This window comes from Hemiscyllium ocellatum, chromosome 21 (assembly GCF_020745735.1).
Source record: "Hemiscyllium ocellatum isolate sHemOce1 chromosome 21, sHemOce1.pat.X.cur, whole genome shotgun sequence".
Taxonomy (NCBI): Eukaryota; Metazoa; Chordata; class Chondrichthyes; order Orectolobiformes; family Hemiscylliidae; genus Hemiscyllium; species Hemiscyllium ocellatum.
In genome coordinates this window covers 67,045,817-67,071,189 of record NC_083421.1, presented here as the reverse complement: position 1 = coordinate 67,071,189, position 25,373 = coordinate 67,045,817, and the positions used below count along the sequence as shown (strand labels likewise).

At 42.6% G+C, this 25,373-nt stretch overlaps 1 long non-coding RNA gene across 1 annotated transcript; it reads left to right on the top strand.

Annotated features, from left to right (window-relative positions):
• Positions 1-3,366: 3,366 nt before the first annotated feature.
• Positions 3,367-24,642, top strand: LOC132825981 (uncharacterized). Its single transcript, XR_009645831.1, has 4 exons — positions 3,367-3,464; positions 3,857-4,034; positions 4,419-4,523; positions 24,447-24,642. It is a non-coding gene; the product is annotated as an uncharacterized LOC132825981 (long non-coding RNA).
• The last annotated feature ends 731 nt before the right edge of the window (positions 24,643-25,373 follow it).

The following is a 25,373-nucleotide window of genomic DNA, read 5'->3' as shown; positions in this document are numbered from 1 at the left end:
ATCTGCAGTCTATAGAAATTTGGAAAATGACCACCAATGTATCCATTATTTTGAGGGTAACTTCACTAAATATTCTAGGATGTGGACTACTAGGCCCTAACCTCCAATCCCAGTGGTTTCTCCAACTCCATTTCTCTGCTGGTACAGAGTTGCTTCAGTTCCTCCCTCTCAGTAAACCTTGTATTATCCATCCTTTCTGGTAAATTGCTTATATCCTCCTGTGTGAAGTATGAACTTAGTTCATCAGCCATTTCCCCATTATAAATTTACCCATTTTTAACTATAAGGGCCTTACATTAGTTTGCATCAATCTTTTTTGTTTACTCACAAAGTTGATTGAGTTTTTTGAGGAAGTAACTAAAGATTGATGAGGGCAGAGCAGTAGATGTGATCTATATGGACTTCAGAAATGTGTTCGACAAGGTTCCCCATGGGAAACTGATTAGCAAGGTTAGATCTCACGGAATACAAGGAGAACTAGCCATCTGGATACAGAACTGGCTCAAAGGTAGAAGTCAGAGGGTGGTGGTGGAGGGTTGTTTTTCAGACTGGAGGCCTGTGACCAATGGAGTGCCACAAGGATTGGTGCTGGGTCCTATACTTTTTGTCATTTACATAAACGATTTGGATGCGAGCATAAGAGGTCCAGTTAGTAAGTTTGCAGATGACACCAAAATTGGAGGTGGAATGGATAGCGAAGAGGGTTACCTCAGATTACAACAGGATCTGGACCAGATGGGCCAATGGGCTGAGAAGTGGCAGATGGAGTTTAATTCAAATAAATGCAAGGTACTACATTTTGGGAAAGCAAATCTTAGCAGGACTTATACACTTAATGGTAAGGTCCTAGGGAGTGTTGCTGAACGAAGAGACCTTGGAGTGCAGGTTCATAGCTCCTTGAAAGTGGAGTCACAGGTAGATAGGATAGTGAAAAAGGCATTTGGTGTGCTTTCCTTTATTGGTCAGAGTATTGAGTACAGGAGTTGAGAGGTCATGTTGTGTCTGTACAGGACATTGGTTAGGCCACCGTTGGAATATTGTGTGCAATTCTGGTCTCCTTCCTATTGGAAAGATGTTGTAAAACTTGACAGGGTTCAGAAAAGATTTACAAGGATGTTGCCAGGGTTGGAGAATTTGAGCTATAGGGAGAGGCTGAACAGGCAGGGGCTGTTTTCCCTGGAGCGTTAGAGGCTGAGGGGTGACCTTACAGAGGTTTACAAAATCATGAGGGGCATGGATAGGGTAAATAGGCAAAGTCTTTTCCCTGGGGCTGGGGAGTCCAGAACTAGAGGGCTTAGGTTTAGGGTGAGAGGGGAAAGATATAAAAGAGACCTGAGGGGCAACATTTTCATGCAGAAGGTGGTAGGTGTATGGAATGAGCTGCCAGAGGAAGTAGTGGAGGCTGATACAATTGCAACATTTAAAAGGCATTTGGATGGGTATATGAATAGAAAGGGTTTGGAGGGATATGGGCTGGGTGCTGGCAGGTGGGACTGGATTGGGTTGGGATATCTGGTCGGCATGGACGGGTTGGACCGAAGGGTCTGTTTCCATGCTGTACATCTCTATGACTCTATAATAGAAACGTTTACAGTTGGTTTTAGGTTCCATGCAAGCTTATTCTCATATCCTATTTTCCCCTTGATCAATCCTTTGGTCTGCTTTTGCTGACTTAGCAACCTTTCATAATCTTCAGGTCTATTCTTTTTTTTCTCTTGCTAATTTGCATGCTGCTTTTTCAAATCTAACGACTTCTTTTGTAAGCCATAGTTTGGTCATTGTTCTCAATGCAGTTGGGGATCAAGGTCACAGTGAAGCAGTCTAGGAAGGGTGACCTCTCAGTCGGTCTCATGATGCATTTTGGAAGAAGGACCAAGACAGAGGAGTACTCAATGAATGGCAGCTCACTAGGAACCTCAGAGGAACAGACAGATCTTGCAGTGCTCATCCGCAGGTCTCTGAAGGTGTCAGGACAAGTCAATAGGGTAGTTGAGAAGACAGATGGTACACTTGCCTTTGTTCATCAGGGCATTGATTATAATATCAGGGAGGTTATGTTGGAACTATTCGAAATTTTGGTGAGGCCACAGCTGGAGAATTCTGTGTAGTCTGGTCTCCACACAATAGGAAGGATATGACTGCACTGGAGGGGAGGCAGACAAGATTTACCACGATATTGTCTGGGATGGAGCATTTGAGCTATGAAGAGAGGCTAGATGAGCTGTTTTTCTTTAGAGAAACATGAGAGGGGACCTGATTGAGCTGTATAAGATTATGAGGGGCAAATACAGGGCGGACAGGAAGCAGCTAAATCCCTTAGTTGAAAGGTCAATAACAAGGGAACATAACTTTAAGGTGACAAGGAGGTTTAGACTGGATAAGGGATTTTTTTTCACCTGGAGGGTGGTGAGAATTTGGAATGCACTGCCTGGGAGGGTAGTTAAGGCAAGAAACTTTAGAACCCTTCAAAAGGTATTTGGATGAGCATTTGAAATGTCTTAAAATTCAAGGCTATGGGTAAGTGCTGAAAGTCAGAGGTCTACAGCACTGAAAAAAACCTTTCAGTCCATCCCAGTTTGAGCCAATCAAACACAAGCATCTAATTATTTTCATTCCTGAAGAAGGCTTATGCCCGAAACGTCGATTCTCCTGTTCCTTGGATGCTGCCTGACTTGCTGCGCTTTTCCAGCAACACATTTTCAGCTCTAATTATTTTCAGTCAAGATTAGAGTAGTGCAGGTCAGACAACATCTGAGGAGCAGGAAAATCGACTATGAAGGTCTTTTGCCCGAGACGTCGATTTTCCTGCTCCTCGGATACTGTATTTACCAATCTAATCTTGACTCTTAATCTCCAGCATCTGCAGTACCCAATAACTTTCATTTCGTTTTCCAGCACTTGGCCCATAGCTTTGTATGCTTTGTCATCTCAAGCGTAGATCTAAACACTTTTTCAAATACAAATGGACTGAAAGGATTCCCTGTTCACTAAATGCTTTCTGTCGGGGTGAGTGGGAGGTGTGTCCGCCTCTGTGTTCTAGTCTGTTGTAATGAGAGCAAGTGAATGATGAAAGCAAATATGTACCCCAACGCGAGTCTACATTTGTGTGCCTGCGTGCGTAAGCGTGAATGAATGTGTGCACGTTTTGAGAATTTAATCCAAAAGGGGTTAACATATCGCCATTGAATGGGAGAATTGAATATAAATGTATTTGCGCTTTTGCACAGCGGAGAATGCTGAGTATAAAATGCGAGCTGTGAGCTGCAGATTAGCAACAGCAGGATGACTGTTTGTTACCAGAACTCGTTATCAATCCCAACAGGTAACGGAATTCCGGTTCGGATTGCCGGTCGGTTCTGATTTATAAACCAATTGTCACCGGATCCAAAGCATAAAAAGTGAGCGCGGAGCAGAACTCGGAGCAGCTCCTGTTCCGGGAACAGCCCGACGCTGAGAACTCTCCTGTAAGTATCTCAAACATTTCCAACTCGATCTCTTCAGTAGAGGCAGTTTAGTTCCTAAATGCATTGAATCCACGGCATGTCTAACACGAGCTCGTTCGGTTCTTCCAATCCTATCTCAGTGTCAGAATGTGGAACGCTTTACGGTTCGGGTCCCGGAAGTTTCAGGGACTCGGGTCCACAATCCAAGAATCGATCTTTCGAAATCGGATTCTGGATCGTAGTGTCCCTTTCTCTGAGCCAAGAGCCCTGAGTTTAAGTCATATCTGTTCCAGAGGTGTGCATTCACAACTCTGAACAGGCTGATTCCAAAAGTTTCTAAAAGTGTTTAGTGTTTTGGATCCAGCGGTGGGACAGGAAAGTGAAGAGGTGACTCTAACCCTCAATCTTTCCAGAGTCCGCAGTGGACGGAGTGAATCCAAATGTTGGTGACCAGAGCAGATTCCCGAAGGAAGCAACATGACCCGGCCAGGTAAATCCATTCCTGAAGAAGGGCTCATGCCTGAAACATCGAATCTCCTGCTCCTTGGATGCTGCCTGACCTGCTGCGCTTTTCCAGCAACACATTTTCAGGTAAATAAACTCTAAGGGGAAACCTTTGAACAGGGCTCGGGAGGTTTGGATCTAGAACAGCGGGGTTTGTTTTGTTTCTAAAGTTGCAGTCTAAAATTAGGAAGAGGGAAACATCAAACCTTTTTAAAACTGAAAGCAAGTGCTTGAATTTCAGCCATAAACAAGTTGGAGCGTTCTTGCGCTGATCGATTGCATCCGAATGAGCGAATCTCAACCGAACAGAAAGGCAGAGACCGAGCATTTGGATAAAGTCAGGAAGCTCCATGGGTTAGGGTTTGGGTTTCTCGGTTGGTTAGGAGCTAGAGCCAAGATGACACAGCCGCTCCTTCCGATAGGACTGCACCTCTCAACAATTTCTCAAATCGTTTTAACTCTTGTTATCAGCACGAAACGGACATTATTAGAGAATGGGAAACCAATTGGACACCAAGAACAAACGGGGAGCAAGAGAGAGAGGGAAAGCTGCAGGAAAGGACATGAGTGAATCAGGTGAGTTTTTACAAATATTATTAGAGTGACCGGGTCTCCGGGCAGTTCCCAGCTGCCGAGGGCTAGTAGAGACGGACAATAAATACTGAGCTGCCAGCGACGCCCAGGTCCCACGAGAGATTTTTAAAACTTCACGCTTTTTTAAAACTCAAAGCTCACCCACTGCTGTTGTGGGACTCGACCCCCACATCCCCAGAACAATAGGCTGCAGCTCTGCATGACTCAGCCAGGGAGATTTCCGATCCACAACCCCCTGCTCATTGAAATCGCTGTGAACTTGTCACAACAGGAAAGCAGCCGGAAAAGTGCTTTCTAAAGTTAACAGAGAACGCAGGAATGAGTTGAAAATATTTCAGAACTGCTGCCTCACAGCGCCAGGGACCCGGGTTCGATTTCTGCCTCAGCGGCTGACTGTGTGGAGTTTGCACGTTCTCCCCGTGTCTGTGTCCGCCGGGTGCTCCGGTTTCCTCCCACAGTCCAAAGATGTGCGGGTCAGGGTGAATTGGCCATACTAAATTGTCCCATAGTGTTCAGGGATGTGCAGACTGTATTCATTAGTCATGGGAAATACATGATTACAGAGGTAGGGTAAGCGAAGGAATCAATGAGACAGATGCCGGAGATCAGAGTCTAGATCAGGGTGGTGCTGGAAAAGCACAGCCGGTCAGGCAGCAGCGGAGGAGCAGGAGAATCGATGTTTCAGGCAAAGCTCATTCATGACCGCTGCTGCCCGAAATGGCGATTTTCCTGCTCCTCGGATGCTGCCTGACCGGCTGTGCTTTTCCAGCACCACTCTGATCTAGGCGGGGAGTGGTGGAGGTAGGATCTGGTTTGGAGGATTGGTACAGACTGATGGGCCGCACGGCCACTTTCCGCACTCCAGGGATTCTCTGATTTCCTGTTTATTAACGCTGAAAGTTTGAAGAAACTTCAAGAAACTAAAGAAAATCTCCAGGTGGAACAAATTGACTTTGTTTGGAATTCCTTCAGTTAGTAACACTGCTGCCACTAATCTAACAACTAAAATGAAACAATGAATGATACAAATCCAAACAAAGCCAAAATGATATAAATACTTTACTTCCAGTGTGGTTATTTTTTCAGATTTAAATATACAGAGAAAACAGTGAATACTTCAGAGCCATGATGGCATCTGCCTGTCTACATTAATCCCGCCAGACCCGCTAAACAAGAAAAATCAATTCCCAGTCAAAATCTTTTAAAGCACGACGCATTTATTGATTAGGTATTGGCTCCATATCAATAACTTCCCGAAAATTGTGTCAAAATGCGCATTTCGGGTTTTCGGCGGCCAGTAACTGGCCCAATGGTGGAATTGGTGGTTCAGTGATGAAGCTAAATTTGGTTTGTGAGCAATAACAACGAAATAAATGACGTTCAATGTGGCAGGGTGGACTGTGTATGTTTGAACTTCCTGAGCAGGGAAGCTAGAGACTGGTAGACGGACAGCAAAAATACTTGCAGAATTGTTTGTGAACTCAACAACAGGATGTTTCCTGGGCTGGAGAGTTTCAGTTCTAAAGAGAGATTGGACAGACTGGGATTGTTTGCCTTAGAGCGGAGGAGATTGAGGGGGTGGGGGACATGATTGAGATGTGTGCAATCATGACAGGCACAGAGCAGACAGGAAGTTTTTCCCTTAGAGGAAGCGATGGTGGCGGTGTGAGGGGGACAAGGGAAGGGAGAAGGTGGAATAGATTTTAGTTGAGGGGGTAGTAGATTCACAGGAGATGTGAGGTAAATAAAATTCACTGGGAGCGCTGGGAATCTGGAACTCACTGCCTGAAAGAGTGGTAGAGGCAGACATCATGCTCATAACATTTAAAAGGTATTTAGATATAAACTTGTGATACCAAGGCTAGATATAGGTCAAATGTTGGAAAATGGGATCAAAATAGTTAGTTTGTTGTTTTTAATCAAAACAGACTCAATGGCCGAAGAATTTTTCTGTGCAGTAGATCTGACACTTGGCTCACAGACTTGTTAGTTGCCACATTATGAAATTTGGGAACTGACTTCTCTGATTAATGTAATGTTGGGGTGAAGTTGAACCATTCAGAAAGGTCTCTGGTCTGATTTTTAAAGATCTGCACAGTAGGACCTTACTGAGTGAGAGATTGACTGCAATTACTCCTCAACATTAACCAATAGCATTTCCTGAAAACTCAGTGTTTGCGGATTCTGGATGAGGATCATTCTTTGAGAAGAAGTAAAAGGCACTTAGAAAACTGCCAATGGGCAGTTCAAATATTCCATAGAGGAAAATAATTAGTTTTTTTAAAAACAAGACTTGAAATGAACTTTGCTACCATTACTTCAATAAATAAAATATGAAGCTTGTTACAAATAATTGTTTACATCAATGAGGCATCATTGAACAGAAATTACACTTCTGAACAAAAGTCCTGGCAATAATTCCACTAAATCTATTGCATACTCATTTATTTGTATGTTTACATTAATCAGTTACATTCCTGTAGTGGTTTCACAATCAAAACGAGGGCGACCAAACAGAATGTTCCTTTGCTACATATGAGAGAGATTGCTGCAAGCATCTGCTAGAACATATATCCACCTGTCCCCCTCCTGCCCCACAGCTTGCCCTCCAGAATGTAATCCCTCCTCACCTTCCAAATCCTAACAACTCTGAGTAAAGAAATTTCACCTCACCTCACTCCCAGCTTTTGAAGGTGTGACTCCAAGTTACTGACTTACCATGTATTGGAATTAGAATGTCCCTCACTACCCTATTAAGATTGTTCATGATATTGAATACCTCAAAAGATCAGCAGGTTGACCTGCTGTGCTTTTCCAGCAACACATTTTCAGCTCTGATCTCCAGCATCTGCAGACCTTACTTTCTCCTCCTACCTCAAAAGATCACTTCTTAATCTGCTCTGCTCCAATAGGAATAAGACCAATCTCTCTAATCTATCCTTCTATCTAAAATCCCTAATTTCTTGTATCATTCCAGTAAATCTCCTTTGAACTCTTTCCAGGGCTTTAACATCTTTCCTTCAATGAGGTGTCCATAACTGAACATATTATTCCAAATATGAGACTGACCAATGATTTGTAGAAATGCAGCGTCACTTCCTTACTTTTATATTCTATATCTCTATTTATAAACCGAAGGATCCAAAATGCCTTCTTAACAACTGTTTGAACTTGCTTGGTTGCCTTCAGACAATCAAGTGTATGAACTCTCTGCTCTTGTACGGCTGCTCAAAGTTGTACCATTAGCCTTGTGTCTCTATATTTCTTCTACCAAAATATATTACCTCGCATTTCTCTGCATTAAATTTGATCTGTCAGGTATCTGCCAATTTGGCCAACTTGTCAATGTCCTTCGGAGTCGCTCGGCATCATCCTCACAATTCACTGCACTGCCTCGGTTAATGTAATATGCAAATTTAGAGATTTTGCCCTCAATACTCCAAATCATTTATATTAATCAATTATGTAATTAAATTGTCCAATTTGGTGGAGGGATTCTAACAGGACCAAACAAGGTAAATGTAGGAAGGATATTCCTAATGACAGGACAGTCCAGAATCACAGGTCACAGTCTTAGGATACAGGGCAAACTATTTAGGGGCTGAGATGAGGATAAATCCCTTCACCCCATAATGTGACAATCTTGTGGAATTTGTAGCCACAGAGTAGTTGGGACCCAAACATTGTATAATTTCAAGAAGGAGTTGGATATAGCAATTGAAGTTAATTATTTATTAGATTTACAGTGTGGAAACAGGCCCTCCGGCCCTACAAGTCCACACCGACCCGCCGAAGCGCAACCCACCCATACCCCTACATTTACCCCTTACCTAACACTACAGGCAATTTAGCATGGCCAATTCACCTGACCCGCACATCTTTGGACTGTGGGAGGAAACCGGAGCACCCGGAGGAAACCCACGCAGACACGGGGAGAATGTGCAAACTCCACACAGTCAGTCACCTGAGTCGGGAATTGAACCCGGGGTTCAGGCGCTGTGAGGCAGCAGTGCTAACCACTGTGCCACCGTGCTGCCCAAAAGGGAACAAAAGATATGGGGGAAAAGTGGGAACAAGCTATTGAATTAGACAATCAACCATGATCATAAATGGTATAGCAGATGTGAAGGGCTGAATGGCCTACTCCTGTTCCTATTTTCTGTATACCTATAATTGACATCAGAAGACATCAATTCAAGTCTGCTTGCCAAAGATACAGTGGCAAAATCAGGGGAACAAATTTTTCTCAGTGAATGATTAGGATCTGGAATGCACAACCTGGGAATGTGGCAGAGAAAGATTCAATTCTGGCATTATCTGGGGAGATAAAAAAACATTTGTTGAGCTGTTGGAAAACAATTGGGGAATGGGGCTGCCCTTAAAGAGAGCATAGGTGACAGTGACTCAAATGGTATTCCTGGGCACTGTAACCAGCTCGATTCTATTACATAATTTGTTTAACTTTTAATGTAGTCCCTTTAAACAACATTTCAGAGGGTACTTGGATCAAATGGACTGCTGTGGTTCAGGAAGGCCATTCACCTACACCTTCTTGAGGGCTGTTAGGATGGGTAATAAATGCTGACCCAGTCACGATTGCCCAGCTTCCATAAATGGATTTTTAAACAAAGAGGTGGCAGGAGTTCCCAGAAAATTGTGATCTGTAATCAAATGGGAACCTACATTATCTTGTGGATTTGTGAAATAATTTACTTTTGCAAGTTACACTTTATCAAGCTGGTGAAAGAAATTCCGAGCTGGGTATTGTAACATTGGCTCTTACAATTTCATTTTTTAAATCCTGTTCGATTTTAGCCTCCTGAAAGATCTCCATCCATTACTCCCATCTGTTGGCATAAGAGCTGGGAACAGTAGTAAACCATTCAGCCGTTGTCTTAGTTTCAATTAGAAAGGATTGTGACCTTTCCACCCTATCCCCATAAACTTTAAGTCCTTTACAAAACCTGGCAATTGTTGATCTAAATACATTTGACATCAAACATCCACAGCATCCAAATGGTGGACAATTTCATATGTTAACAAGCCTTTGATAAAAATTTCTTCAAATAGAGTCATAGAGTCATAGAGATGTACAGCATGGAAACAGACCCTTCGGTCCAACCCGTCCATGCCGACCAGATATCCCAACCCAATCTAGTTTCACCTGCCAGCGCCCGGCCCATATCCCTCCAGACCCTTCCTATTCATATACCCATCCAAATGCCTCTTAAATGTTGCAATTATACCAGCCTCCACCATATCCTCTGGCAGCTCATTCCATACACGTACCACCCTCTGCGTGATAAAGTTGCCCCTTAGGTCTCTTTTATATCTTTACCCTCTTACCTTAAACCTAAGCCCTCTAGTTCTGGATTCCCCGACCCCAGGGAAAATACTTTGTCTATTTATCCTATCCATGACCCTCATAATTTTGTAAACCTCTGTAAGGCCACCCCTCAGCCTCCGACACTCCAGGGAAAACAGCCCCAGCCTGTTCAGCCTCTCCCTGTAGCTCAGATCCTCCAACCTGGCAACATCCTTATAAATCTTTTCTGAGGCTTTTCAAGTTTCACAACATCTTTCCAATAGGAAGGAGACCAGAATTGCACCCAATATTCCAACGGTGGCCTAATCAATGTCCTGTACAGCCGCAACATGACCTCCCAACTCCTGTACTCAATATTCTGACCAATAAAAGAAAGCATACCAAACACCTATCTACCTGTGACTCCACTTTCAAGGAGCTATGAACCTGCATTCCAAGGTATCTTTGTTCAGCAACACTCCCTGGGACCTTACCATTAAGTGTATAAGTCCTGCTAAGATTTGCTTTCCCAAAATGCAGCACCTCGCATTTATTTGAATTAAACTCCATCTGCCACTTCTCAGCCCATTGGCCCATCTGGTCCAGATCCTGTTGTAATTTGAGGTAACCCTCTTCGCTGTCCACTACGCCCCCAATTTTGGTGTCATCTGCAAACTTACTAATTGTACCTCTAATGCTCGCATCCAAATCATTTGCATAAATGACAAAAAGTAGAGAGCCCAGCACCGATCCTTGTGGCACTCCACTGGTCACAGGCCTCCAGTCTGAAAAACAATCCTAAATCTCAATCCTAAATGAGAAACACTTTTTATATTCAAGAACTGTGACCAGATATTGCTAGATTCCCTAAAGAGTAGAGACTTGCTTAGCTTTTACCTTGTCAAATCATTTAAGAACTGTACATATTTCAATGATTACCCCTCCCATTCATATAACATACATTCTTCCTTAGGAAAGGAAACCAAAAGTGCACACAATATTCTTGATGTGTTCTCTGCAATACCCAGTATAATTACAGCAAAGTTACTTTTCTCTTATGACCGAATTTCTTTTTATAAAAAGCATAAGATATGTATATGATTTTCTGTTATTCTGTTACCTGCATGTGTACTTTCTATGATTCAAGTACAATGACATCTTTATCCTTCTAAATACCAACATTTCCCCATCTCTCATTCTCTCTCCATTTTAACTCATTTTGTTTTTCTATCATTCTAACTAAAGTGGATAACGTTGTTTTCCCACATTGTACTTCTATCTGCCACTTTCTTGGTCTTCCAGCCCTTTTGCAACTTCTTTGCATCCCTTTCAAAGGTGATCTTCCCACCTGACTTTGAAGGATATCCTTCATTATCAGCATTTTTATTTAAACCAATCTGATCAGAGATAGAACATAGAACATAGAAAAATACAGCGCAGTACAGGCCCTTTGGCCCTTGATGTTGCGCCGACCCAAGCCCACCTAACCTACACTAGCCCACTATCCTTCATATGTCTATCCAATGCCCGTTTAAATGCCCATAAAGAGGGAGAGTCCACCACTGCTACTGGCAGGGCATTCCATGAACTCACAACTTGCTGAGTAAAGAATCTACGAGTAAAAAATGAGGTCTGCAGATGCTGGAGATCACAGCTGCAAATGTGTTGCTGGTCAAAGCACAGCAGGCCAGGCAGCATCTCAGGAATAGAGAGATGCCTGATGAAGGGCTTATGCTCGAAACGTCGAATTCTCTATTCCTGAGTAAAGAATCTACCCCTAACATCTGTCCTATACCTACCTCCCCTTAATTTAAAGCTATGCCCCCTCGTAATAGCTGACTTCATACGTGGAAAAAGGTTCTCATGGTCAACCCTATCTAAACCTCTAATCATCCTGTACACCTCTATCAAGTCACCCCTAAACCTTCTTTTCTCCAATGAAAACAGCCCCAAGTGCCTCAACCTTTCCTCATACGATCTTCCTACCATACCAGGCAACATCCTGGTTAACCTCCTCTGCACCCGTTCCAGTGCCTCCACATCCTTCCTATAGTATGGCGACCAAAACTGCACACAATACTCCAGATGCGGCCGCACCAGAGTCTTATACAAATGCAACATGACCTCAGGACTCCGGAATTCAATTCCTCTACTAATAAAAGCCAGTACACCATATGCCTTCTTCACAGCACTATTTACCTGAGTGGCAACTTTCAGAGATCTGTGTACATGGACACCAAGATCCCTCTGCTCATCCACACTACCAAGTATCCGACCATTAGCCCAGTACTCCATCTTCTTGTTACTCTTACCAAAGTGAATCACTTCACACTTACCTATATTGAACTCCATTTGCCACCTTTCCGCCCAGCTCTGCAGCTTATCTATATCCCGCTGTAACCTGCCACATCCTTCCTCACTGTCAACAACTCCACCGACTTTCGTATCATCCACAAACTTGCTCACCCAACCTTCTAGCCTCTCCTCCAGCTCATTTATAAAAATGACAAACAGCAATGGTCCCAAAACAGATCTTGTGGAACACCGCTGGTAACTGCACTCCAAGATGAACCTTTACCATCAACTACTACCCTCTGTCTTCTTTCCGCCAGCCAATTCCTAATCCAAACCTCCAACTCACCCTCAATGCCATACCTCTGTATTTTTTGCAGTAGCCTACCATGGGGAACCTTATCAAACGCCTTACTAAAATCCATATACACCACATCTACCGCTTTACCCTCTTCCACCTCCTTAGTCACCTTCTCAAAGAATTCAATAAGGTTTGTGAGGCACGACCTGCCCTTCACAAAACCAGGCTGACTATCCTTGATCACATTATTCCTATCCAGATGTTCATAAATCCTATCCCTTACAATTCTCTCTCAGACTTTGCCCACAACAGAAGTGAGACTCACCGGCCTATAGTTACTAGGGTTATCCCTACTCCCCTTCTTGAACAAGGGAACCACATTTGCTATCCTCCAGTCATCTGGCACTATTCCTGTAGACAACGAGGACATAAAAATCAAGGCCAATGGCTCTGCAATCTCCTCCCTTGCTTCCCAAAGAATCCTAGGATAAATGCTATCAGGCCCAGGGGACTTATCTATTTTCACCCTTTCCAGAATTTCCAACACTTCTTCCCTACATACCTCAAAGCCATCCATTCTAATTAATTGTGACTCAATATTCACATTGGCAACAATGTCCTGTTCCTGAGTGAATGCTGAAGAAAAGTATTCATTCAGTGTCTCTCTAATCTCTTCAGCCTCCACGCAAATTGTCATTACACACTTGTAATGTAGGTAGGGTTTGAACTTTTACTGACTGACTCAACGGTAGGGACACTATCACTGCACCACAAGGGCCCATGGGAAGGGTGCAGGTGTCTGCTTTATTTGTTTTTCCACTCAAACTATTCAGGGATGTTTTTACACACACCTCAAATATAAGTGGGACTTGAACCTGGGCCTCCTGGCACAGAGGTAAAGAAACTATTACTGCACCTCCATGTCCCATTGCGTTGGTGGGTAGGGGAGAACAGGTCTGCTTCTTTTCTCCTCCCTCTTTTTTTTTACAACACCCCACCTTTTCCTGGTTGTCACATGCAACTGAGCAACCAATTCACCCTGACTTTTGTTTTAAACTACTAACTATGACCAGTAATCACCTTTTCCTGTTGCCCCTAACCCTTCCTCACTTTGATGATTTGCATAGCTTGCTGTGGGCTTTGTGTGTAAATATCTCATTTGCGACGTGGCGATTTACTGGTGATAGGTAATAGCTAAAATCAACAAAATCATGGTGGTTTGGTGGTGGTGGTAAAGCTGTTTGGTTGCATTTAATAACATCACCCGATATACGAAGAGAAAAAGCAAACTCAGGGTTTTTTAATAAAGGACACTCAAGACCCCCGTCCTCTCCTCTCCCCCCACTTCCTACACCTCCCCCACTTTTTTTGGCGGTTGGCTACAATTGGCTGGTGATTTACCAGTGGTGGTTAATATTAAAAAAAACCCCACAGTGATTTGGTGGGGAGAGAAAAAAACTGGTTGTGTGATAGCACTTCCAGAAGGAAAAAAGAGTAGACCCTGAGGAGCCCTGTGATGCACTGGTAGCATTCCTACCTCTGTGCCAGGAGACCCAGGTTCAAGTCCCACCTTAGAGTATAGAACCACAGAACAATACGGTACATTAATGGATCCTTTTACCCATGATGTTGTGCCGAACATGATACCAAATTAAATTAATCCTTTCTGCCTGCTCTTGATCCATTTCCCTCCATTCCACATATTCATGCGCTTATCTAAAAAGTCCCTTAAACATCCTTATCATATTTGCCTCTACCACTACCCCAGCAGTGCATTCTACACTCCTACCACTCTGTGTTTAAAAAAAACTTGCCACTCACACCTCCTTTGAACTGTCCCCCTCTCACCTTAAACGCATGCCCTTCCAGTTTTAGACACTTCAACTCTGCGGGGGGGAAAAAAGGTTCTGAACATCTTCGCTATCTGTGCATCTCTTAATTTTATGGACTTCAAACAAGTCTCCCGTCAGCCTCCACTGCTCCAGAGAAAATAACTCAAGTTTTTCTAGCCTCTCCTTATAGTTCATACCATCTAATCCCGGCAGCATTCTGGTGAACCTCTTCTGTACCCTCTCCAAAGCCTCCACATTCTTCCTGTAATGTGGCTAATAGGATTGACTATAGTACTCTCACTGTGGCCTAACAAAAACCTTTAAAAGATGCAATAAGACATCTTGACTCTTGTACTTAATTCCCCGACCAGTATAGGCAAGCATGTCATATGCCTTCTTCACCACCCTATTTACTTGTGTAGCCACTTTCAGGGTGCTATGGACTTGAACCCCAAGACCCCTGTGTACATCAATGCTATTCAGAGTCCTGCCATTAACTGTATACTTTTCCTCCCAAAGAGCAGCATCTCACACTTACCCGGATTAAACTCTGACATGCCTCCCCCCATATCTGCATCTGATCTATATCCTGCTTTTACCTTTGACAACCTTCTACACTATCCATACCTCCACCAATCTTTGTATTGTCTGCAAACTTACTAATCCACCCATCTACATTTTCATCCAATTTAGTTAATGTGTGCCACAAACAGAGGTACAGTCTGGATCCCTGTGGGGCACCACTAGTCATGGACCTCCAACCTGTAAAACACCCTTCCATCACTACCCTCTGCCTTCTATGGGCAAGTCACTTCTGATTCCATGGGGACATGTCACCATGGATCCCATGCATCTTAATCTTCTAGATGAGCCTACCATGAGGGACATTGTCTAAACGGATTTTAACGAGGCTTTTGACAACGCCCACTGCTCTATCCTCATCGATCATCTGTTATGGACCAGACCAGACCCCCTCAAGATATTTTAAGAAGGTCGCCTAGACCCTAACGTTTCCTCATTTCAAATGTAAATGTGAAGTGCGTGTTCCAGATGTCACCTGGCCCGGCTTATTAGCTAGTATAACATCCAGCATGGTCCCTCTTCTAGTTGGACTGTCTTGGGTGCACCTAACAAATTCTGCCCCATCTAAGCCTCTTGGTCTAAGTGATTCCCAGTCAGTTTTGGGAAAGTTAAAGTCACCCACTATGACAACTCTGATTTTATTGCATTTTTCCATTATCTGCCCGCATATTTGTTTCTCAATGTCTTGATGGCTGTTGGGTGGAGGCTTCTAGTATAATCCTATCAGAGTGACTGCACCCATCCTATTTTTGAGTTCTACCCATATTGCCTCAGTGGATGAGCTCTCCAGTACGTTCTCTCTGAGTATAGATGTGACACTCTCTCTGATTAGTAATGCAATTCTTCCACCTCTTTTACCTCCCTATCTCATCTAAAACAATGAGACCCTGGAACATTGAGGAGCCAGTCCTGTCCCTCTCTGTAAATGTCCACAACATCATAGTCCCATGTACTGATCCAGGCTCTAAGCTCATCTGCCTGGCCAATAATACTCCTTGCATTGAAATAAACGCACCAGTCCATTGGTATTATTATGTTCATTTACCTGTCTCTGTCTTTCCTTTCTTATTGATTTTACTGGCCACAATATTTACCTTCCCCTGAATTTCTCTGCTTGCTGACCTGCTGCTCTTGTTCCTAGCCCCCGCCACTCTAGTTTTACCTCCCCCCCCCCCCCCAACCCAGAGTAGCACTACTGAACCTCCCTGTGAGGATATTGGTTCCCCTTCAGTTTAGGTGTAAACCGTCCCTCTTGTACAGGTCACCCCTCCCCAGAAGAGGTCCCAATGATCCAAGAACTAGAAACCCTGCCCCCTGCACCAGCTCCTTAACCATGCATTCATCTGTCCTATCTTTCTATTTTTTGCCTCACTTGCATGTGGCCCTGGCAGTAACCAGATATTATACCCTCGAGGTGCTGCTCTTCAGCCTCTTTCCTAAGTGCCTGTACTGATGCTGCTGGACCTCATACCTCTTTCTACTATATCGTTGGTACCAATATGCACAACAACTTCTGGCTATTCACCCTCCCCATTAAGAATTTTGTGCAACTGCTCAGAGCTGTCCTTGACCCTGGCTCCAGGGAGGCAACGCACCATCCTGGAGTCCTGAACGCAGCCAAAGAAACACCTGAATGTGCCCCTAACTAGCAAGTCTCCTACCATTGCTCGCTTGAACTTTGCCCGACCCTGTTTTACAGCAGAGCCAGTTGTGGTGCCACATGCTATCCCCTCAACAGTATTCAAAAGGGTATGCCTGTCCGAGAGGGGAATAGCCATAGGAGACTCCTGCACAAGCTGCCTATCTCTTCTAGTAGTCACCCATCTACCTGACTGTGTAATAATATCTCTGAACAAGTTGATTAGAAAATACAAGCCTACAGAACTGTCCGTCTTGGGCTGGGACTAGCCTATGTATCCCGCAGGTGGTGGCTCTATTTTGGTATTCAACAATCAATAATGTTCCTTTTGTTATGGACCAGGTCAGACTCCCTGAAAACACATTTCAAGAAAGTAGCCCAGACCCTAACTTGAAGCACGCCATTTTGGAAATGAGGTTCAGCAGCAGACAGTCAGGACATTGGAGGAGGGAATGTTGCGGGCGGGATGTGTGGGGTGAAGTGCTGGTGGTGGGGTGGTGAAGTATGGAGTTGAGGGCAGGAGGGAAAGAATCCCCGGAACTCTTCTCCCAATTTCCCTCCATTGCCCACCCACCCTCCACCTGATCTAAAGCACTACATATTGTGCTTGCACTGGTTTCAGTAAATGCAGGTTATTAATTAATTATTTTAAACGTTTACCATTGCCTATTAATACATAAATGTTCATACTAGAGAAGAAGCAAAACGTGACCTTCTCTTAGTTAATAAGGCAGGGCAAGTGACTGAAGTGATAGTAGGGGAACACTTTCGGTTTAGTGACCATAGTTCTATTTGTTTTAAAAAAAATTATGGAAAATGATCAGCCTTCCATAAAAGTTAGTTTTTTAGTTGAAGTAAGAAGAAAGTCTCCCACTCATTAGACATCACTTTTCCTGTCAACTCAAATCAACTTCCTAAAGTTCTCATCTCATACCATTACAAAGTGTGATATTGAGAGTTCACAGCCATTCTGTTCCTGTTGGAGTAAAAAGTAATGCTGGTAGGATTAGAGAACAATGGAGGAATAAAAATATCAAGGTTCTAATTAAGAGTAAAAAAGAATCATATATTAGATATGGATTACTGGGTTCAAATGAATTTCTTGAACAGTATAATGAGAGTAGGGGCATTCTTAAGAGGGAAATCGGGATGGCAAAAAAATGAGATAAGCTTGGCAGATAAGGTTAAGGATAATTCCAAGAAATTCTACAAATGCTTTAAGAACAAGAGAGAAACGAAGGAGATCAAGAGATTGTCTTTGTGTTGAACCTCAGGATGTGGGGCAGTTATTAATTAAATATTCTGCATTTGTTTTTACTGTGGAGAAAGAAATGGGTGCTAGAGAACTCTGGGAAATAAATACTGATGTTTTGAAAACAGTTCATGTTACACAAGAGGAAGTACTGGAGATCTTAGAAAACATAAAGGTGGATAAATCTCTGGGATCAGATCAAGTATATCCTAAGACGTTGTGGCAAGTTAGGGGGAAAACGTTGTGGCTTTTTTTCCCTTGCAGAAATATTTGTATCAGCTATAACTGCTGGTGATGTGCCAGATGACTGGAGAGTGGCTAGTGTTGTGCCTTTGTTTAAGAAAGGTAGTAAGGCGAAACCTGGGAATTATGGATATGTGACCCTAACATCGGTGGTGGGTAAGTTGTTGGAGATGGTTCTGAAAGATAGGACTTATATAGATTTGGAGAGGCAAGGACTGATTAGAGATAGTCAGCATGACTTTGTGTGAGGAAAATGGTGTCTCACAAACTTGATTGAGTTTTTTGAGGAAGTAACCAAAAAGATTGAGGGCAGAGTAATAGACATGTTTAGTTGGACTTTAGTAAAGCCTTAACAAGGTTCTGCATAGTAGACTAACCAGTAAAGTTAGATCACATGAGATTCAGGGTGAGCTTGCCAACTGGAAACAAAATTGGCTTAATGGTAGGAGACAGAGGGTGATGGTGGAGGATTGTTTTTGGATTGGAGGCCTGTGATCAGCAGTATTCCACAGGGATTGGTGCTGGGTCCACTTTTGTCATTTATATAAAGGATTTAGGTGTGTAAAGTTTGTGGATGACACCAAACTTGGTAGCATAGTGGACAATGACGAAGGTTATCTAAGATTTCAAAGAGATCTTGAACAATTGGCTAATGGGCTGAGGAATGGCAGATGGAATTTAATTTGGATTACTGCAGGGTATTGTATTTTGGTAAAAAAAACAAGGGTTGGACTTATACAATTAAAAATAGGGCCATGGGTGGTGTTATAGAACAGAGAGACCTTCAGGTTCAGAAACTTCATTTTTTGAAGTTAGTGTCACGTGTAGACAGGATAGTCAAGTATAGTTGGTTTAGCTGTAATGCACATTTTTTCAATGCGAATTGGCTTTAGCATGACTGAAGAATTTAGACCATTATTTGTAGAACGCAAACTTTCCTTACCTGTATTGGCTGTAACATGTTTCTAGTCACATTGGTTTAAATGGATAAAGTTAAAAAAAATCACACAACACCAAGTTATCGTCCAACAAGTTTATTTGGAGGCACTATCTTCCAAAAGCTAGTGCCTCCAATAAACCTGTTGGACTATAACCTGGTATTGTGTGTGTTTTTTTTAACTTTGTCCATCCCAGTTCAACAGTGGCTCCTCTAAATCATGGCTAAAATGGTGTTGCTATTACATGATTTACTTTATACGGGATCACACAGGAACAGAACTATCGTGTTATTAGCTGAACAGACAGTAGGCTTGTAGCACGCTTGCCTTCATTGCTCAGATCCTTGTGAATAGAAATTGAAGTTGTACAGGATGCCAGTGAAACCTCTTCTGGGGTATTGTGTCCAGCTCTGATTGCCTTCTCTTAGGAGGGATATTATTAAGCTAGAGAGAGTTCAGAAGAGATTTACCAGGATGTGGCTGGGAATAGAGGACTTGAGTTATGGGGAGAGGATGGATAGATAGGCTAGGAGTTTTTTACCGGCGCATAGGAGATTGAGGGGAGACCTTGTAGAGGTTTATAAGATCATGTGGAGTATAGATAAGGTGAATGGCAGGTGTCTTTTCCTTAAGATGGGGGATTTCAATGGGAGATATTTTTAAGGTGGGAGGAGAAAGATTTTAAAAAGACATGAGGGCAATTTTTTTCCAGAGTGGTTCGTATGTGGAACAAACTTCCAGAGGAGATGGTGGACTGGGGTACATTTACAACGTTTTAAAGACACAATGTTTGGAGGGATGTGGGCCAAGTGCAGGCAGGTGGAACTAATTTTGTTTGGGGTTATTGATGGCATGGACAGGTTAGACCAAAGGGTCTGTTTCCATGCCATATGCCTCTCCCCTCAGTATAGCTGTCTCACCAAAACACTGTACAGCTGTAGCAAGACTTTCCTATTTTATATTCCATTATCCTCACAATAAAGTTAACATACATTTGTCCTTCTAATCACTTGCTATACCTGCGTGCTGGTTTTTAATGGCCCATATACCTCTTTACTAACGATTTATGATGTGTGTATTTAAATAATATGCTGATTTTTAATTCTTCCTGCTAAATTAGGTAAGATCACCTTTACCTCCCTTCAATAAACTCAACAGTAGCTTGTGGTCTGTCACAACAGTGAAATGTCTCCTGTGTCGGTATTAATTGAACATTTTGATGCAACAAATGACTACTCTCAATTTGTGATCAGTTCTTCTGTGTCTCTAAGTTTTCTTGCACAGATCTTGGGGGAAAAACACTGCCCCCACACCATATGGGTTTAAATCACATTCTCATTTTGTGAATGAGACACAATGATCATAACACCCGCTTTAACACCTCATTAAACGTCTCTTTTCATGATACTTTCCAGATCCATCTCTTTTAATATTACATGCAGTGGACCTAACATCATTGGCATTATGGGCAATTCCTCCCAAAACTAATTAACCAACCCTGAAAAGATGTGAGTTCATTGAGATTCCTAGGTGCTGGTGCCTTTCTCATTACTTTTGTGTCATTCTCCGTGGGCTGAACCCCTGAGCCTCTGCCCGATAACCCAAGGGAACCATTTCAATGGCCTGGACGGTGCACTTCTGTTTCCTGGAATATCCTTTTATACTTCTTCCAAATTTTGACAAGCTGTTCTTCAGTAGGGTCTGTTACTAATACAGCATCCAAATATACAATTACAATCTGCAAGTCTTTCTGTAAACTGTTCATGGTGCTTTGGAATATTGCACACACTGATGGAACTTGAAAGGGCAAGTAGTGATACTGAGACACCCTTTTATGAATGTTATGTTCACTTTCCCTCACCCAGTCCCAGCTGCTGCTAGACATGGTTCATGTCCAACTTCGTGAACATTTGATCCTCAGCCAGTTTTGTATTTAGATCTTAAATTTTGAGGATGAGGTACTTATCCACCTTCAGCTTGTAATCCACTCAGTTGTCTTTAGCCATGGTGGCTGGTCAGAGACCAACTTTAATGGGTGTACCCCAAGAGATAAAGTTACATTGGCTCAAGACTTTCAGCATCAATGGAGGGAGGGGGTGGGCACATTGCACAAGATCATCAGTAAGTACCAAGATATTTGTAATCTCCACAGACGCAGTTTTATTCAGTTTCACTAGCACAATGGGCACTGCCAATTCTGCAAGTAGGACTGGATGATGCAGAGGTCTTTCAGTCTTTTCAATTCTGTTTCAATCTTCTCCCATAATACATTGTTCAGAGGCCTAGCTCTACAATATCTGTGAGTGGCTTATGGGTTCACATGAACTCTGCCTTTAATCTTTTATTTTTCCCAGTTCTTCCTGGAAAACATCTTGGTACTTCAGGGAAAGAAGTTGTTAGTGGGAATGGTAACCATGGTGTAGGAAGGAGTATACAAAAACAAAGATTGAATGCAACTAATAAAGGGAGAGCCATGGTCATGGGTGATGTTAATCTACAAATAAACTGAGTAACTCAAATTGGTAATTGTAACTGAGATTTTTTTTCTCAGAAGGTTGTATGACTTTGGAACATTACCTCTGAAGGCATAATTGGATAGATTATTTTAGGCAGGGAAATCAAAAGATATCTGGAAAGAAGTGAATAAGGAAAATAAAACATAAATGAATTGGCTATTGAATGGTGGAGCAGACTTATGAGTGCGTAATTCAAATGTTTGTGTAACGTGAAAACTTCAATTCTTAAGCATGAGTTCAGTGTGGTTCCCTTCCCAGAGTGAGCTTTATTGTAGTGCTGAAGTTGTTTCAGTTAGAATTCTCTTTCTCCTTCTTTATTAGTGAAATTCCAGTCTCAATTTTTTTTTTCAAGTTTTGTCCACTGGCATGTTTGGAGGGATGGAGGGAAGGTATTTAATCGAGTGAAATTGTGGTGAGTGAATGACTTTGCTTGTTAGCAGGACAGAAAAGCTTTTTAAATGGGAAGTTCATATTCAATTAAAGGCCTTCTCCTGTCACAGCTTGTATTAATTCAAGGGCAGCTGAGCATGCAGCCAGGCTGGGAACACAAGGGCAGGTGAGCATGCAGCCAGGCTGGGAACACAATGAGCAAAGTATGTAAGTCACTTATGGTCTCCAAGGGGTAACAACTCAAAACTAGCCATCATGATAAACAATTGAGATTAAAGGAAACATGGTTAGTATGTCTGCAGATTACTCCAAAATTGGTGGTTTAGTAGACAGTGAGGAAGGTTCTTTTTCACTCATTTGTGGGACGTGGGCATTGCTGGGCAGTATTTATTGCATGTCCCTAGTTGTCCCCTTGAGACGGTGGGGGTGAGCTGCCTTCCTGAACCACTGCAGTTCTTGTGCTGTGGATTGACCCACAATGGCCTTAGGGAGGGAATTCCAGGGTTTTGATCCAGTGACAGTGAAGGAATGATGATATATTTCCAAGTCAGGATGGTGAGTGGCTTGGAGGGGAACTAGAAGATGGGGGCAGTCACATATATCTACTGCCCTTGTCCTTCTTGATAGAAGTGGCCATGAGTTTGGAATGTGCTGTCTGAGGGTCTTTGGTGAATTTCTGCAGTGCATCTGGTTGATAGTACAAACTTCAATGGTGGAAGGAACGGATGTTTCTGAATGCAGTGCCAATCAGGTGGGCTGCTTTCTCCTGGATGGTGTCAAGGATTTTGAGTGTTGCTGGAGCTGCACTCATCCAGGGCAAGTGGTGAGTATTCCATAACACTCCTGACTTGTGCCTTGTAGATGGTGGATAGGCTTTGGGCAGTTAGGGGGTGAGTGACTCGCTGCGGTGTGTTTATGTGGTGAGTTCAATTGAGTTTGTGTTCAATGGCAATTCCCAGGATATTGACAGTAGGGGATTTAGTGGTGGTAATACCATTGAGTGTCACGAGGCAGTGGTTGGATTGTCTCTTATTAGTGATGGTCATAGTCTGGAATTTGAGGTGTGAATGTTACTTGCCCATGTCAGGCCAAGTCTGGATTTTGATGCTTTTGAACATAGAGTGCTTCTGTATCTGAGGAATTGCAAATGGTGCTGAGCATTGTGCAAACAATGTCAAACATCCTCACTTCTGACCTTATGCTGCAGAGAAAGTCATTGATGAAGCAGCTGAAGGTGGTTGGGGCTAGGAACTCCTGCAGAGATGTTCCAGAGCTGAGATGACCTCCAATAACCACAACCATCTTCCAATGTGACTTCAACCACTGAAGAGTTTTCCCCTTGATATCCATTCATTCCAGTTTTGCTAGGGCTCCTAGATGCCATACTCAGTCAAATGTAGGCTTGATGTCAAGGGCTGTCACTCTCACCTCATCTCTGGAAATCAGCTCTTTTGTCCATGATTAAACCAAGGCTGTGAAGAAGTCAGGAGCTGAGTGGCCCTGGAAGATACTAAACTAGGTATTCACTAAGTAGGTTATTTCTGAGATTACGATTACAAAAAGATCTTGATCAACTGGGCCAATGGGCTAAGGAATGGCAGGTGAAACTTAATTTAGATAAATGCAAGATTGCATTTGGTACTTTGAATAAGAGCAGGACTTTCACAATTATTAGTAGGTCCCTGGAGAGTGTTGTGGAATTGAGAACTTGGGGTTCAGATACATAAATCATTGAAAGTTGTGTCACAGGTAGACATAGTGTAAAGAAGCCTTTGGCACACTTGCCTCCTTTGCTCAGACCTTCTGAGTATGTGAATTGTGACATCATGATGAGGCTTCTTTTGGAGTATTTTCTCCAGTTCTAGTCGGACTGCTACAGGAAGGATACGATTAAATTGGAAAACGTGCAGAAAAGTTTACAAGGATTACAGGTACTGTAGGGTTTGACTAATAAGGAGATCCAGGATAGAATGAGACTTTTTTCACTGGAAGTCGGAGTTTGAGTGGTGACCATGTAGAGGTTTATAAAATCATGAGGGGCATAGATAAGCTCTTAAAATTTTATATGATCCAATGAGACTCCCCCCTCATTTTTCTCAACTCCAGTGAATACAATCCTAATCTACACAATCTCTTCTCATACATCAGTCCTGCCATCCCAGGAATCAATTTGGTAAATCTTCACTGCACTCCCTCTGTAGCAAAAATGCCCTTCCTTAGATAAGCAGACCAAAATTTGCACACAATATTCCAGGCATGCTCTTATCAAGGTAATACATCCTTGCTACTTTACTCAAAACCTCTTCCTATAAAGGCCAATGTACAGTTAGCTGCCTTTACTGCAGTGAATTTTCTGAATAGAATTCAAACTCAAGATTCATGAGCTTTCATCACAATGAAGTATTTGAAACAGTGTTGATCCAAAGGTTCATCAAATATCTTCCCACAGGAAGGAATTGTTAACGTACCTAATATACTTGTAGGAGTTGGAGTGGGGCTCTGGTCACAGCAAATTATAAATTATGGGGTCGGGGTTTGTGGGGAGTTAGGAGCTTGGCTCTGGATGCAAAAAAATTATTGGCTTGATAGACTTTCTTATTTTAAAATTGTTACAGGACACCGTATTTCTCACTAAGGATCACCTCACAAAGACTTGGACAGACGAACGATGGAATTGAAACTGTCAGAGCAATATAGCTCCCACACTTGGAGTTGATGCTGATTCTCAGTATTTAAAGTGACAAAGCTTGTTTATCATCATATATTACTAATACAATGTGTTTGCAAATTGGATAAACCATTTATCAATGACTTTAGCCTCACCCAATTATCCTGGCCCAAATTGCAATTTCACTAATTTCCTGTTATGTGACAATAATAACACTTGGATATACACTAATCATTACAACTCAGATTGCTTCTTCTTGCATGGATTAGCAACATGTTTTCAACAACTGTCACAATTTGGGATAGAGAAGAGGTGGACAACAAGCAGAGGATTGACTAAAAGTAGTTCTAGATAGAAAGAAAAATGTCCCACTTTGGGGTAATTGTCCAATGGTTCACAGGCAAATCTGAATAGAAGGTTTGAGAGCAGATCTAAAGAGGCTATGGGCTTCAGTGACATTAATTGAGCTGTGGGATGCATTGCACTTTCACAGAACAGCCTCTTGTCTCAGTGGTAACAACCTCAAAGTGGCAAATCAGATTTATTGCAGATTCACTCCTAGAGAAGACCTTTAATAATGCCAGTATATATTTTTTGGTGGCATTCACTGTTTGAATCCTGAGTATAGCAGGCTAACTCCCACAAATATCCTTAATTGACATATGCAAGAGCCATAATGTCTATTTTAAACAAATCTAAGGATTGCCTGAACTGGCTTCACCAAATTTCAAGTCGAATATTCTTTTAACTGTGAGATTTTCATATCCAGAATTTATCGCATTTCATTCATTTGGAGGTGTATAAAGCAGCCACAGATTTTTAAATTCATTCACGGGATGTGGACGTCACTGAGCATTTTTTGTCAATTCGAATT